The sequence below is a fragment of the Limanda limanda genome, chromosome 18 (genome assembly GCF_963576545.1).
Source record: "Limanda limanda chromosome 18, fLimLim1.1, whole genome shotgun sequence".
In the NCBI taxonomy this organism is placed as follows: domain Eukaryota; kingdom Metazoa; phylum Chordata; class Actinopteri; order Pleuronectiformes; family Pleuronectidae; genus Limanda; species Limanda limanda.
Window position 1 is genome coordinate 22,502,191 of NC_083653.1, and position 17,901 is coordinate 22,520,091.

Sequence of the window (17,901 nt, forward strand, 5' to 3'; positions counted from 1 at the left end):
GACAGCGAACACGATGGCCAAGAGCTCTTTTTCTATCTGAGCATAATTCTGCTCCGATCCAGTCAGTGCTCTTGATGCATAGGCTATTGGGTGTCCATCTTGAAGCAAACACGCTCCCTGTCGTGAACCCACACAACTGTATTAGTGCGCGGCACTATATCCTACAATGGATAAGGTTGTATTAGTGTATCTGTGTAACCATGCATACCAGCAAATGTGTGTGTGTGTTTGTGTGTGTGTGTGTGTGTGTGTGTGTGTTTGTGTGTGTGTGTGTGTGTGTGTGTGTGTGTGTGTGTGTATGCCAAATCTACCACATTGAAAAAAATTGGTAGATTCAGAAATTATTTTCTTTGCAGTGATTCTAGATAATTAATTCAAACTATATGGTAGTAGCAGAAGTGCATGCACACCAAATCACTGCAGGGCACACCAAATTCTGAGTGACAGCTACACAGACAAAAGCATGAAAGAGAAGTTGTGTGTGGAAATGTGAACTGCATTGTCACTTGCGGGTGTGTACAAAATATCTGCTGCAACTAGAGGTGTGACTTTCTGCAGGCACGGTAAAAACGCTATGGATGTTTGTGTGAGCATATAAGCAAGCATGGAACAAATAGCGCTGCACACAGTTATGCAATGCAGAAACAGCGTAAAAACACCCTGTTATAGATCTGTTGCGTTATTATGAGAAGTATTGGTTAGTTAGGAAACTGTGACAGACAAATAATCTAGGTAACTAATGGAAAACGCTGATTAGACATTGCAACATATGGGCTCAGCCTTTGTCTAGGTTTGTGCTCTCAGAGTTTGTTTGATTATTTCTTTGTTAGCAGGACTACACAAAATCACCACAAAACCTGGTAGAAGGACGCAGCATTGGTCAGGGCAGAAAGCCATTCAACTTCGGTGCAAAAGTGGATTAGGGGCTGAGCCAGGAATATTTCTATTTACTTTCATCAACATGTCATGAGGCAAGGGTGTTTTTCAAAATGTTTGTGAATTTCCTGAGAGTAATTGCATAGATAGCCTAACCCCCTTAATGAAAACATCAGGCATACTTATAAGACCGATATCTATGAGTGTGTGCAATTTGGTGCAGCTTGATCAAATTTAAGGGGACCATTGGACTTGGGGAAATTGTATGCACTCTACAGAGTGCCAGAACTTCAAGCATTATTGATAATCAAAACTCTGTTGTTCTCTTTTTTATTGATTTAGTATCATGCCTTAGTTACTGTAATGGGCTCTAAGCTGGTGTATACAAAATAAAGAAAAACATTGATTGGCCATAGCAAGTTCAAAATTATACAGCTGGCATCTTAACCAAAACCAGAAAATGAAAATATCACACCAGTGTTATTTTTTAAATCTATTGTTAAAGCCAAAAATTCACTGGCACCATCTTATCTCTCAGGTTGTCCTGCCAAACAGTTTGCATGTTTCTTCTGTACTGGCTTGCTACAGGTGCCACATACAAACTACAAAAAGAAAGAACACTGAGTTAGCGTTCAGTTACACACCAAATATTTTGAAATCCCACCCCTATTGAATACATTTTACATGTTTTTTTCTTTTTATTACATTTCTTTTAGTATCATATCTTGTGTGTATCCTGTATCACATTTTAAAGCCGCAACAAGGAGTTTATAACAGGGTATAAAACGGTATAATTTGAGTATTGCTGCCTCTTTATGACCTACCAACAGCAAATGAGAAAATCAGGGAGAAAATGTTTTTTTTCTACAAACTATTCTCAATTTTGTTGCCGGCAGTAAGCTATAGGCTAACCCTTGCAGCCAGCACTCCACTCTTCGCCAACTCCACGTCTCTTACAAACAAGATGGATGCGATCAGATGTTGTGCAATAGGAGTAGACTTGACGTTGGCTAATTATTAATAATCATGAAATATGATTATTAAAATAATAAAAGATTATTTATTAAAAATAATAAAAAAATGATAAGGCCATAACTTATCGTAGAGGGGCACCGCCCTGGTTTCCAGGGACCAACGAGTCAAACTATAATTATCAGTCTCATAATGATAAATGTCAAATTAATAATGTCAATATTTTAATATTAACGATTACTTAATAAACAGTGAAGGCTTCTAAGTTCGAGCACAGGCAATCATAATCCAGCTGTAGTCACACACGTATGCACAAATAATCACAGACTACAGATACTTTAATTACAAAAGCATTTATTAAAAAGGGGAAATAAAGTTATAATGTTATTCAATGATTCATCATTTTAACAAGCTCCAATATTTCAAAGATAAACACAGCAGCAGCACTTATCACAATTCAGAAAATACATGTAAAACCGGCGGTCTACCTATGTATGTCTGTCTCTATGTGTGTGTGTGTCTGTGTCAAAGTGTCTCTCTGTGTGTATGTGTCTATGTGTGTGTGTGTGAAATAAAGTTAGTGTTATTTAATGATTCATCATCTTAACAAACTCCCATATTTCAAAGATCACAACAGCAGCAGCATTTATCACAATTTAGAAAACACATGTATTCATCTATGTGTATCTGTGTGTGTGTGCATCTGTCTGTGTCTATCAAAGTGTGTGTGTGTGTGTGTGTGTGTGTGTGTGTGTGTGTGTGTGTGTGTGTGTGTGTGTGTGGGTGTGTGTGTGTGTGTGTGAGAGAGAGAGAGAGAGAGAGAAAGAAGGGGGCGTGGCGATGACGCAGTAACGTCGTGACGTCACATCTAAGATGGAGGCAGACAATGACTCAGGGAGTCATTAGCTTAAAACTCTCAAAATGGCCGCTTTGGAAGTTAGATCCACAATGGGAGGAGAGAGAGAGAGAAGGCGTGGCCATAATAGACTCAAGATGGTGGTTTAACTTAACGTTATCCAAAATGGAGAATATGTTAATGACCATGTGGCCTGAACTCACAATGGTGGTCGCCAGATGAATTACACAAAGGAAATTTCAGACAAAGAGAATTCTTATCTCTGCTTGGCTTTGGGGGCCGAATGGTTTCCAGATGTGTTCAGCCTCTCTAAGTATATATTTAACTATGTGACATGAACTGTATTATAAATACAGATCGTAACGTGTGTAACAGGTTCAGGAGAAGAGAGAGAGAGAGTGAAGAGAGAGAGAAAACATGCAAGGAGGAGTTCAAAGAACCTCTTAAAACACCGTCAGAAACAAGTTACATTTACTTTACCACTCAGCACCCCAACGGCGTTGTGTGCTGAAGTTTGACGGTAAAATCTCTGTAAGGTTGTTCAGACGGGAACGAGTGCAGCCGGAGACGTTTAGTCACGGCACTTAAAAACTGCGGCACAAGGCCGTAACCGGAAACCGGAAGTGTCCGGATCGTCGTGGCTAAACAATGAGACACGGAGGTCCCGCAAACAAATACACTCAAATATTATACAATACGCTACGTATCTGCCCAGATAATCAAGTCTCTTACTGTACCACCCTCGCGGTGTGCCTGCGCCTCGGCGCGAATGTGTCGGGGGCCAGTGAATCACGTGGTCTCGGAGCTCCGGAGCTCGGCCGCTGGACCGGAAAAGGAAGCGAATTACTCGTGCTGCCTTGACGGAATGAAACTTCGTCTTTCTTCTGTAACAGCGTAGACCGTGCTGTTTTACAGGAACGGAGTGGATTGCCTCTTACTCCTCAGCGGGATGAACGTCGCGCTTCGGCAGGGAACGGCTTTGTGGAAGCCGTTTGTGGATCGTTGGAAAAAAGAAAAGTCTATGGAAGTGTCGGAGTCCGTCCAGCGGGGCACTTCCTGTTTCGGTCTTTCAAGTTAAAACAGCAAAAAGTCCTATCAAGATAAAACTTCGACTGAGATAAAAGAAGAAAATGAAACGACTTCAAATAAAATGATATTAAACAAACGTCTAATCGCCTCCTTAGTTACTGAGTTGTGTAGTTAGGCCCCTGGAGGGTCTGGATACGACTTGAGCAAAGTGGAAAAGAGAGAGGTTTCTGTGAGGTCAGCACCTTTTGTAGTACCTGGGAGGTACCAGCCCCCTGGAGGAGGGGTCAGGGGTCAGTGTGGCCCTCCAGCCAATTGAGTTGTCAGGATTTGGCCACCAGGGGCGGGCTTACGGTGGGGGACCCAGGAAGTGATTTTCTCTCACATGGAGATAAGATCTCCATGCTGGAATTTCATGTGAGGGGTCTCCCTAGGCTAGTTTCAAGTTTTACGAGCCTTGTTGAAAACTCAGATCACTGGGGCCTCTTCCCCAACACAGAATTAGAATTACAGTACATTACCTCATCGGTACGCAACCTGCAAAGAAATGTTTGTAATGGTATTTTCCATTTGACCACAATAAGAGGAGGGGAAAGTATAACTTTCTTGTATCTGTATAAATTGAAATGTCAATTTTTATGTTAAATCAGTTCTAATAATGTTAGACGATGTCTTACTGACAAATGGGTTTATATTTTAATTATCTTTATTTTTATATGAATATGTTGATCATTTTGATCTTTGAACCCACGACCTGTCGCGCTTTGGTCTACGCCAAGGTATCGCTCTCTCAGTCTGCTGAGAGAGGCAGTGGTCTTGGAAGAGGATGTAAACTGATGCATTCCTTGTTTCATGTTATATCATTACAGTTAAAACAATCTAAACATAGCTGCGGTGTCGCAGTGTTCTCTGGAGTGTGTCTGGAACTCACTACATCTGTGTTTTTTTTTATTTCCATTTTTCACAGCAAGGAAACTACTTTTGTCTGCCAGTGCTTCAAGGAATTACAATATTGCTAAAAATGTTATCATAATTTTTATGAACAGAGCACTTCTCTATCTCCTATATATCACATTACTACATATCTTTAACTTTGCATTTTCTCTTTCCCATATCTTGTGCTTTGCCGCTAATTATCCTATTACAACAACCAGTCTAACAATTATAAAATAAAGTACTCTGGGTCTCTCTCTCTTCTCTTTACATTCTTCCCCAATGTTCTCCTGACCCAACCAAAGCAGATGGCATTCATCTGGAGTCTGGTTCTGTTGGAGTTTTCCTTCTATTAAGTTTTTTCTCACCACTGTTGCCAGAATCAAATTAATAATTAAAGATAAAAGTTTAGAATCAAATAAGGAGACAAACACATATATATCAATATCACATATGTGACACAGGAATAGTTAAAAAGTAGAGCCAAGGTTGCAGGTTAAAAGATCAAACCTGTTACAGTGACAATGAAGTGAATACGGATAAGAAATTATATATTACATTGCTGTGTGGTTCCTGATCATGTCATTGTGATTTCTTACCACCAATCCATCTTGACATCTGAGATTCACCTTATCAATTCCACAACCTGCTTCTATCAAGAAGGAGCGGTTTCTCCACCAAAACTCTGCCAGATCATCGATTCACCTTTGCAGTAGAGACAATTGGACCAGCTCCTCCACATCCATACGTGCGTGCAATAAGGTTTGCTGTGTCTCCATGCAAGAACATAGAGGAGATACAAGGAGACCGGCTGTTACACAAGGCAAGCTGGACGGCAGTGGTGGAGGAAGTACTGAAGTTTAGTACATAAGTAAAAGTACAAGTACCCAGGAAAATATATACTTAAGTAAAAGTAAAAGTACTACATCAACAATCCTACTTAAGTAAAAGTAAAAAGTAATTGCTTTTAAATTTACTTTAAGTATTAAAAGTAAAAGTACTCACGCAATGGGTTGTCTCTCAATGTCTAGGCTCTGCCATTTTGATAAAGAATGCAGATATAGCTACTGGTAATACTCATGCCTCTACAGATGTCACTACTAGTAATAATTATAAGCAACAACATTTGCAGGTATGGCCTGCCCCTTTAAGGAACGGGCCCAGAGAGTGACGTTGTGCACCTGGGTAACTTGCGCAAGAAGTGTGTGAATACGAGAAGTGAACGAGCACCTAGAGGTGATGAGAGTGTTGCTCCGGTGGAGTCAATAAATAAAGTGGCGGCGTTAAAACTAAAGAAACGTCTCCTCCTCCTTCTTCACGGAGTGGTCCGGACGGCTGCTTACCGGCCACTGTGTGTGTGCGTATGTGTGTGTCACCCAGATGCGTATGTGTGTGTGTGTGTGTGTCACCCAGATGCGGAGCTGACGAGTGGGCACCCTCCGTCGGCCCAGCGCTAAACAGAGTAGCTGATGGTTAGATAGTGATCAACTACGAACTTTAACAGGAAGAGTGGACATGTTTGTTTGCGTTTGTGTGGCTGCGTGTGCGCGTGTGTGGAGCGCTGGCGGTCAGTGACAGAGCCGCTCCGTCACAGCAACATTTTGGCGAAACTGTGTTCATAAAATGTAACGAGTAACGACACATATTGTAGAAATGTAGCGGAGTAAATGTATAGATAATAGCTGCAAAATGTAACGGAGTAAAAGTAAAAAGTATGCACTATTATTTTTACTTAAGTAAAGTACAGATACGTAAAAATTCAGGATTCAAGGACAACGGGAGAGATGTGGAAGAAGGGGAAAGGGAAAAAAATAAGATTATATTGAGGTTTCACTGCTAAACTTGATTAACTGTAGTAACACAACTTATCTTCTGTGATTTTCGATTGTTTTAAGATATTGACTGGTTGTCTCTTAAGGATTCTGCTACAGAAAATAAGCCACATGCTCCCCCTTTCTTCTGAAGAGGTGTTTTCTTATTTGCTCCCTATACCTATGTCTTTTTACTCAACTTTCTACAGCAACTGTTAAGTAAAAATACTTCGTTACATTCCACCACTGGTCATAGGCAACAGTACCCTGACGGCTGTCAGGAACCGGGATGAAATCCTCAAAGTGATTGTCAGACCTCATGCTGTTGCAGTGAGCCCTGGTGCAGGACAATGACCGGCCTCATATGGCCAGAGTGTGTAGGCAGTTCCTGGATGACAAAGGCATTGATGCCATTGAATGGCCCTCACGTTCCCCTGACCTACATTTAATTGAGAACATCTGATGCCTTGATCCAGGTCTAGGAGGAGATCCCCCAGGACACCATCGGCTTATTCATTGATATCCTATGTGTGATTTAAGTGTTCCCTCATTGTTTTTGAGCAGTGTACTTGGACACCTGCCTCTAGCTCAGCATAATCTCTAAACTTAACCTGGACTCTTGAACCTGAACTGGTTAAAAATTCTGAGATAAAGGGACTCTGCCTTCTGTTTGCTCCGTTTTATTCATTCCTTGTTGTGCCTTTTATAATAAACCTCTTAAAAACCTTCTCCTCCATCTCCTCTCCTGTGTCTGCCCAAAGAGTCCAAACCTAATACAAAACCTTACAGGTTCTTTGCATTTCAAAGTGGGGAAAGAAGCCAGTAGCATAATGAAATGCTATGTTTAACTTTTATACTTACATCAGACTTTTATACTTTTCATGAGCACTTGTGCTTGCCCTAAGTCAATTTATGAGTATATTGAATAATGTCTGTAATCAAGGTTTGAGGAGAAGTGTGCTTTGTGTGTTTATTTGCTGACAGCTCCTATCTGGGTAGCTGCTGCTAGGAACAGTTGCATTTGTTGTTGTAGTAGATTAATATTGCAACTACATGACTTCCTTTAACTACATAATGTGGTCACAACTCCTGGCTGCCTCCGCCAGTGGTTTAGCACACAGGATCATAATCTCCTGGGTGCATGCCTATTTAAATGTTCATATTGTCAAGCACACTCCTATTTGTAATCTGATCACCCAAACACCATTTAATGTGTAAATATTTGTAAACTGTAATTAGGGTAGTAATAGCACAGTCACAGATTTTCACTTCTGTCCGTCCTGTGAGAGGGATCACTCAGATGTAAATGGTCTGTATTTATATAGCACTTTTCAAGTCTTGATGACGACTCAAATTGCTTTACAGTACAGTTCTACATTCACACACACATTCATACAGTTAATCTATGTGCAGCACTTCTCTCGATGAGAAGGGGCAATTTGGGGTTCAGTATCTTGCCCATGGTCCCTTCGGCATTCAGAATGGGGAAGACTGGGATCGAACCGCCGACCTGCTGGTTAGAGGACGACCCCTGAGCCACAGCCCATGTGTCATGTGGCTCTCTCTGAAGTTTTTGTCCCCCCGTTAATAATTTTTTCTGGTTGTTTTTTTCATTACTGCGTTGAGGGTACAAATTAAGGACAGGGGATGTCACACCATATTAAGCCCTATGAGACAAATTGTGATTTGTGAATATGAACTATACAAATAATATTCGATTTGATTTGAAAATTAAATAATGAACAAAAGACAAAGGAGCACATTGTAGGATTTATGAGTATTTCTTTGCAGAAATGGGATATATTTCATGTACTAGTAACTGTGTAAAAAACATACGTTTAAAATCCACCGCGGTTTTGTTACATTAGATTTAGCCATATATATATATATATACTGTGTCTCAGGGGTGAGAGTTGTCGTCCTTTAGCCAGAAGGCCGGCGGTTTGATCCTAGTCATCCCCATTCTGATTGCCGAAGTGTCCTTGGGCAAGATACTGAGCCCCAAATCCTTATTCCGATTATTCCTTTGTTACCTTTTGAATAAAACATTTTTTTGTACCACTACCCTTCTAATGAACAACATGACCCATATTCATTACCTACATTACAGTAATTTATGCATTTGCTATATCAATTAAATAAGTATATTATCTCTTGTTTTTAATATCCTGTTTTCGATTACCACAAATCATTATTTTTTATTTTTCCTTCTTACTTTATGAACAAACATACATTTTATATTTCTACATCATGTTTATACACATACATACAGTATGTAACTACAGAATACCTGCCATTTATTTCACACTTCTATTTTTGCACATCTAATGCATGTAAGTCTCTTTTTACAATTCATTACTGGTAAGAAAGAGAAATATGTGCAATACTAGCTAGCTGTTATTTGACTTACCAATACTGTCACTAGTCTTTTCTAGCTAGCTAACCATAGCAAGATTAACAAAATAAAACTCAGAATAGAACAGTACATACTAAATAGACTGAAACGTGCATTTGAAAATAAATAAATAAACGCTTTTTATTTTCTTTATCCACAGGATCAAGCTGGAGTTGTGGGTGTGTCTATGAATTCCGCTCTCCAAAATTAAGAAGGTTCCTTTGATGACATAGAAGAATCATCTGATGTCCTCTGAACAGGAAACTCAGACCCAGTCCAATAGATTGAGTAAAATGGGTCTTACTGGAACAAGCATCCCTCCACTTAGGGAAGAAAAATAAGCCACAGCAGCTGTGTGAAATGTATGGCAGGTGTTCTGTAGTGAATACATACTGTATGGGTCCTTTTTGACCCATGTGTGTAAAATTTATGTAGAAATAAAAAAACTGTTTTTTCATAAAGTAAGGGAAAAAAAATTTAAATACTGATTTGTGGAAATCCACTTACCTAGAACATGAAGTTATAAAATACATTTATTTCAAAGATAAAGCAGAGCAATGCATGAAATAACATGGGTAATGCATGGCCCACGTGCACTGGTAGTGTTCCGGTAAACCCCTCACCTGTCTCTCTTGACCTTAGAGTATTTTTGCACGAGACTGAGTTTTACCTTTGTGTCCTCGCGTCCCTGGTAATGAGGCATTTACATCTTTATTTTCTTTATAAAACCTGTCTACTTCTTTTAGGAGTTTTTATGGTCTGGTGTGTGTTTTTATGTCCCTCTCCATTTTATATAAATTGTATCACTATTGTTGAATAAATGATCCATCTACAGTTAGAATCCACGTCTCTGTAATTCATTAATATTTAAGGGGAATTTATTTATGTAATTTAGGGCTGTCAAAGTTAACGCGTTAATCTTTGAGGTTAACGCGTTAACACGAAACTCCCGCGTGTGTGTAGTCAGTTAGCTAGGAGAGACCGAGTTGAAGATGGAGAGAGCTTAGGGATTGTTGGGCGGAAAGTTTCTATTTAAGAGGCAAAATGACGGAACAACAGACCGCACGGCACACAGTCTCCAAGGACCATCACTCTTGCCCTAAAAACGTTCTGGCTAAATGTCAGAAGATTGTTGGGCACGTCAAACACAGCTCGTCAAATGATCGAGAGTTGAGAGCACAGCAAACTGCACAAGGACAGCAGGAAGAGTCGCTAGTTCAAGATGTTGCCACCCGGTGTAATTCTGCCTTGGAGATGATCAAACGGATCCAGCGAAACAAGGGTCCGCTTGCTGCCACCCTGGCTCAGCACAAGACCAACATCTCGATGTTGACTGCACCAGAGCTTGCTAAACTGGAGAATTTGGAGCAGCTACCTGAACCATGCAGGCAAGTCCACTCTTTCCGTCCTCTCATGTGAATTTTTTTGTCTGCCTCGAACTGTGTGTGTGTGTTTGTGTGCGCGCTTGCATGTTCGTGTGTGTGGGCCTACTTAAGGCCGATATATGCTAGTCCGTTTTGACTGAGACGGACACATGGGAACGGCTTCGCGGCCGTGGAACGAGTACCTCGGAGAGCTCTTCGTGCACCTCTGATTTTTCGAACTATGTTTGGGCATTTCGGAGAGCCTAGGGATAGCCATTGGCTGTGAATGGTCCGCTAACAACATCATTTCCGGAATCTCACATTTCCGGGCCGAACACTTCCTATTTCATTCCCTTCGCTCCTATTCTGTTTTTGTTCTCGTCTCATAAAATACGTTACAAGCAAGTCCTCTTCCATGTCAAGCAGCTCCAGCTCTATCAAAAGCCTTTGTCTGTTAGTTGCCATCATTCACTGTGTGAGGAAAGCATGGAGGAAAGCCAGGAGGAGGTATATAAACAATCGTGGATTTCTTCTACATACAAAGACGTCATGAGGTAGGCTTCTCCAAGCTAGTCTTCCTTTGTGCCACCTACTGTTCTGGTGGTGAATTGTTTTCAGCACCCACAGCCTTCGGAGAGCCATAAAGGAAAAAGGGTCCGTCGGATCCGTCCGTCCCCCCGCGCGTAACGGACTCGAAGTACCATATGTTGGCCTTTACTCTCTTCCTCTGCTAGTATTTTCTGCGTGTGGCCTAAGCTACTCCTCTCCTTGTCTTCTCTCAATCCATCTGTGTCTCTGCTCTCCCTTTCTTTTCGATAGGGTCTATATTCGTACTCGCTGTCTCCTACCCCCACTCTCTCTTTCTCTCTCTCTTTCTCTCATGCCATCTCTCTGTTATGTTCGCATGTGTGCATGTTGATATGTGTAGGCCTACTTATACTCTCCCTTTGCTAATGTTTTCTGAGTGCGGACTACTGTCCCTCAGTTTGTAGGCTATGTGTCTGTGCTCTCCCTCCGACAGTCTTTTTTCTTTGAGTGAGGCCTATATTCTACTCTATGCTCCCTCTCTCTCTCTCTCCACTAATGCTTCCACTCTGCTAGTATTTTCTTTTTTTTGTTACCCCGTCCTGTGTGTGTGTGTGCATGTGTGTGAGAGTGTTTGTTTTAAGGCCCTTATTAAAACATGCCTGCACCTTTAATGGCAGACATGTGACTGAACTACTGGGAGGAGAGCAGTATGTATCCTGTTCAGTGGTCTTACCAGCCTTGTGCCACCTGTCCAGGGTGATGGAGTCATCTGATGATGATCCCATCTACGTATTGAAATTCAAAGACACCTTTACTGCAGACCTTGCGAAAGAGGAGAGAGGTGAGGTGTGGGCTTTACTGCGCAACCTGATGCTAGAGGACAAAGGCGGGATTAATCAATCAATCAAATTTTATTTGTATAGCCCATATTCACAAATCACAATTCGTCTCATAGGGCTTTAACATGGTGTGACATCCTCTGTCCTTAACCCTCAGCAAGAGTAAGGAAAAACTACTAAAAACCCTTTTAATAGGTACAATTACGTAGAAACCTCAGAGAGAGCCACATGTGAGGGATCCCTCTCCCAGGACGGACAGAAGTGCAATAGATGTCAAGTGTAGGAAAACATCATCGGAATTAAAGTTTTTAGCAGCATCGATGAGGGTAAACATTTTGAAGGATAACTTCAAAACTATATGTCAAGCAGTCCTGCTGCAATCATAGTCTCTGGTCAGCAGCCAGCAAGATCATGATGCAGCATCAAGATGGGGTCCACTATAGTCCACAGTCATTCTCCACTACCGCCAGTTAGGATCCATCATCAGCCGCCGCCTCGGTCGTGGTCCACCACCATCCGATGCCAATGCGACAAAGGATCCTCCATTACCACTACGATCAGCCGGCACGATACAGAAACCACCAAACTGGATCCACCATTGCGACCTCTGATGCGCGATCCACAATCGTAATCCATGGTGCGGCCGATAAGGCACAGAAACTCCAAGTTAGTAACATGTACTGATGAGATAAGAATTACTTTGATGTGATAAGGATGCAGAAGAGGAAGGAGAAGCTGGAAAGAGAAGGTCCGTGTGTCATGTGTCATAAATTCCCTTTGTGCCTTCGCGTCATCAGGGTTTTTTGCCATGTAATCAATGATACAATGATACAGGCCGAACTTGAGGGTACACTGAGGCTCAAGGTCAATCTGACTGGCTACTGGTTTGTATGGTAGTATGATGAAAACCATGTGGCCCACTCAGTAGATCAGACATCAATACCTCTATGCCTTTTTAAACTAAACGCTTCCTATTTTGGAACATAGGACAAGTTACTTTCTGCCGCACTAATTAGCTCTAACTATAAGCTTTATCAAAAAGGAAGGTTTTAAGCCTACTATTAAACGAACAGATCGTGTCTGCTTCCCGAACTGAAAGTGAGAGATTATTCTACAGGAGTGGGGCTTGATGGCTGAAAGCTCTGGCTCTTACTCTACTTTTAGAGACTTTAGGGACGACAAGTAAGCCTGAATTCTGGGATCGGAGTGCTCTAGTGGGTTGATAAGGTACTAAGATCTCTTTAAGGTAAAAAGGTGCCATATTATTAATATTAATATTATTAAGGGCTTGAAGGTGAGGAGGAGAATTTTAAATTCTATTCTTGATTTAACAGGGAGTCAGTGTAGCGATGCTAATACTGGAGAAATGTGCTCTGCATTGCGTTCTGCACCTGTGAGAAGAGAGACAGAGAGACAGAACATCCAAAAAAGCAGAGGATGTCTTCCTTCTTGTTGGCCTCCTCTGATACAGATTCAGAGGAAGAAGAGGAGGACATTGACAAAGCTCTGGACCGTTACAGAGCGGAGCCATATTGCAGGTGGGGGACTGTCCACAAAATTGGTGGTCAGGAAGGCAGCACACACATGAGAAGCTTGCAGGAATAGTGCCCTGTGAGCGGCTGTTCTCACTCTCATGTCATATTGTCCAGAAGAGGAGAGCAGCATTGGCTCCTAAAAAGGTGAACATGTTTGTCTGTCTCAGTAATTGGCTGAAAGTCAAAGATGATTAGGCACTATTCAGTTAAAGTACCAGAGATCTTCCTGTTTGAATTATCATGTTTGTTTGCACTTAAATTTATTGCACTTTAACATGACAGATTTGGATGGCAGTTCAGTTTACCAAGGCCACTTGTTATGCTGTTGTGTGTGTTGTTCAATGTTAAAGATGACAGTAGCAATGGTGTCTCAAATACACCTTTCTTTTTTACTAATCTGGATGATTCACTGAAGAAAGAAGCAGTGTGTTTGTTTCCATGGACATTGGGCATATTCTCAGCTGGATTTTTTTTTTTTTTTTTTACAAAATGAATCATACATGATATTTAAATACCTGACTGCCACTTTATAGGTAGGAGTTATAGGCCTGAGCCTCTTTGAAAACACAGCTCTGTTTGTAGTTTTGTGTTTAAAAAAAATACAATTACACAACAGTGTTTGAAATACACGCTGTCTGAAGTGATGACTCGTTACTTCAGAAGATTTAGTCTTTAGAAAAAAATGCGATTAATCTAGATTCTAGATTAATGAATTTCAAAATGTGAGATTAATTAGTTATTTTTTTTTAATCTATTGACAGCCCTAATGTAAATACATCTTCGTGGGGTTCCAACCCGTCTAATCTCAATTTGCCTTGGTTACACTGATAAATTAACATTCATATCATTACAGATAGTTGTCATAGGTTATCAATATTGTAATCTCATCATTCCCAAGATCATAGTTGTAGTTGTTAAACCACCCTAGATTTGCCTAGATCTGGAGGCCTTCTACAATCATATTCTGATGTACACAAGCAAGTGCTACAATCCCCTTGTTTATGAGGCAGGAGTGCTTCTTGATTCTCTTGACTACAACTTCCAGCAGAACAGAGCAGCAATGAAAACTTCAGAAGGCAAATATTTCCATTTTGTACTTTAAATACTCTCACATTTTCAGTCCATATTTTGTGATTATGTTCATGCACAATCATCGCTCAAAGCAGTTCAAATGCATACCCGATAGTGAATGGTTGAAAACTGTGAGTTCAGTTTAGGTTATGCAAAATAAAATACCAGGCAGCTGAAAAAAGCTATACATACATTTGAATCCCAAGTGGCGTTTGGGTGCTTCGAAGGAGAAGCCTTCATCCAGATGACCCCAGGGGCCTGTTTGGTACTCCCCATACCTGCAGCATCCACATCGGAATTGGTGCAGACACAACTTCTGTAAATCAGTGTGTATATATATATATATATATACTGTATACACAATGCCTATAAAAAGTATTCACCCCCCTTGGATGTTTCACCCTTTTGTTGCTTTTATACATGAAATCATGATCAATATAATTTGGCTTTTTTGACAAGAATTTGCAAAAAAAGCTTATTTCATGTCAAAGTGAAAACAGATTTTTACAAACTAATTTCAATTAATTAAAAACATATGTTGTAAAATAAGTGTTTGCATAAATATTCACCCCCTTTAAAGTGACTGACCTAATTAGGTCCAGCTAGTTGATGCCGGCAGTGTCCAAATGAGTGAAATGGAGATCACCAGAGTGCAGCTGATGTGTGTGAAGTGATTGTAATATAAAAAGACCTTTGTCTGGGAGGTCGAGTCTCTGGTTCATCAGTATTACTGCTACAATTGCAACATGAAGACAAAAGAACACTCCAAGCTATTCAGAGAAAAGAGCAACCTGACAGAGCTTGAGCAGTTTCGCAAGGAAGAATTGAGAAAAATTGCAGTGTCCAGATGTGCCAGCCTGATTGAGACAGATCCACACAGACTCAGTGCTGTGATTGCAGCTAAAGGTGCATCTACCAAATACTGAGCCGGAGGGGGTGAATATTTATGCAATCATTTACTTTAACTTATATATTTTTAATTAATTAACATTATTTTTTAAAAATCAGTTTTCACTTTGATATTACAGAGGTTTTTTGTGCAAATTCTTGTCAAAAAAGCCAAATTGTATTGACCATGATTTCATGTATATAAGCAACAAAAGAGTGAAACATCTAAGGGGAGTGAATACTCTTTCTTAGGCATTGTATATCATACATATGCAAAATAAATACAACAAAAATGTTAAAAATTCTTTTTTTATTAGTGCAAATTTAATTTCAGTGCAAACTCAGTTGAACAAATGTGATAAATGGGCAGAATGAATATATTCATAAGAAATAATATTTCAAAAGAACTGTGAAAGAATAGTAATAGAAGGGATAAGTTCAGAGAGGGATATTAAAACAGTCGCAACATTTTTGGTTGATTAGACTTTTTTTTTTTTTTTTTTTTTCAACCAATTTTGTAGCAGACAAAAATGGAGGCAGAAGACGTTATTTTTCAGTCAGCCCTTTGCAACAACATATCTTAGCATAGTGGATAATCATCACCCACCTACCTGAAAAACAAATACAAGTCAAGACTGCAGCCTGAGGCCGATATGACCTTCTGCCTGACAACCCACATCCGTCCAAGGTTAGATAAGTTGTGTGCTACTCATCAGGGTCAGACATCTCACTAATGCTGGAGAATGTGCGCCATCCACAGATGGATTGAGGATTCACTTTCCCTCCTACATGCATGTTTAAAATAAAAACAGGAATCTGTGAATAATTTGTATAGCTCAGTGATGTATGCAAGATGTATGTTTATGAATGGCAGTTGCACGGCCACCCTGTACCTTGCACTTGTTTAAAATAACAACATGAATATATGAACCTGTGTATTATTTGAATACTTTAGCATTGAATGCACAATAAAAGGGTAGCTATATTTATACATGGCACTAGGCCCAGTTTAATATAAAACACAATTTTATACAATAAACAGACGTGGACAAAATTGTTGGTACCCTTCTGTTAAAGAAAGAAAAACCCACAATGGTCACTGAAATAACTTGAAACTGACAAAAGTAATAATAAATAAAATTTAATGAAAGTGAATTAATGAAAATCAGACATTGCTTATGAATTGTGGCTCAACAGAATCATTTAAAAAAACGAACTAATGAAAATGGCCTGGACAAAAATGATGGTACCCATAGGGACATGTTAAACTAAGGTGTGTCTTCTAATTAGCTTGGCAGGTGTCTTCAAACTTGTAATCAGTCAGTCTGCCTATTTAAAGGGTGAAAAGTAGTCACTGTGCTGTTTGGTATCATGTTGTGTACCACACTGAACATGGACTACAGAAAGTTAAGGAGAGAGTTGTCCTCAGGAGATTAGAAAGAAAATTATAGACAAGCATGTTAAAGGTCAAGGCTATAAGACCATCTCCAAGCAGCTTTATGTTCATGTGACTACAGTTGCACATATTATTCAGAAGTTTAAGGTCCACGGGACTGTAGCCAAGCTCCCTGGATGTGGCTGTATGAGGAAAATTGATGACAAAATGAAGAGACAGATAATACGAATGGTAACCAAAGAGCCAGGGACAACTTCCAAAGAGATTAGAGGTGAACTCCAAGGTCAAGGTCCATCATTGTGGGCGGCTGTGGCTGAGGGGTAGAGTGGTCGTCCTCCAACCTGAAGGTCGGCGGTTCGATTCCCAGTCTGAACCATCTGCATGCCGAAGTGTCCTTGGGCAAGATACTGAACCCTAAATAGCCCCCCATAGAATAACTAAGTGCTGCAAGTAGATGCACTGTATGAATGTGTGTATGAATGGGTGAATGTGAAACTGTACTGTAAAGCGCTTTGAGTGGTCTTCATCAGACTAGAAAAGCGCTATATAAATACAAATCCATTTACCAAATCCAGTGTGAGATCGCACCATCCGTCGCTGTTTGAGCCAAGTGGACTTCATGGAAGACGACCGAGGAGGACACCACTGTTGAAAGCAAATTACAAAAAACGAGACTTAAATTTGCCAAAATGCATATTGACAAGCCACAAAGCTTCTGGGAGAACGTCCTTTGGACAGATGAGACAAAACTGGAGCTTTTTGGCAAGTCACATCAGCTCTATGTTCACGGACGCAAAAATTAAGCATACAAAGAAAAGAACACTGTACCTACTGTGAAACATGGAGGAGGCTCGTTTATGTTCTGGGGTTGATTTGTTGCATCTGGCACAGGGTGTCATGAATCTGTGCAGTGTGCAATGAAATCTCAAGACTATCAAGGCATTCTGGAGCGAAATGTCCTGCCCAGTGTCAGAAAGCTTGTTCTCAGTCGCAGGTCATGGGTCCTCCAACAGGATAATGACTCAAAACACACAGCTAAAAACACCCAAGAATGACCAAGAGCAAAACATTGGACTATTCTGAAGTGGCCTTCCATGAGCCCTGGTCTAAATCCTATTGAACATCTGTGGAAGGAGCTGAAACATGCAGTCTGTAGAAGACATCCTTCAAACCTGAGACAGCTGGAGCAGCCTGCTCACGAGGAGTGGGGCTAAAAAACCTGTCGACAGGTGCATAAGTCTCATTGAGAGTTACAGTCAGGGGCGTCGTTAGGCCTGTTTTAGGGGGGCTGAAGCCCCCCTAAAATGTTCTTCAGCCCCCCAAATAATTATTGGGATTTTTTTAAATTTTTTTTTTAAATTTTTTTTTTTTTAAATTTAACTATTGTTTTACACATGGACAAGTTATTTAT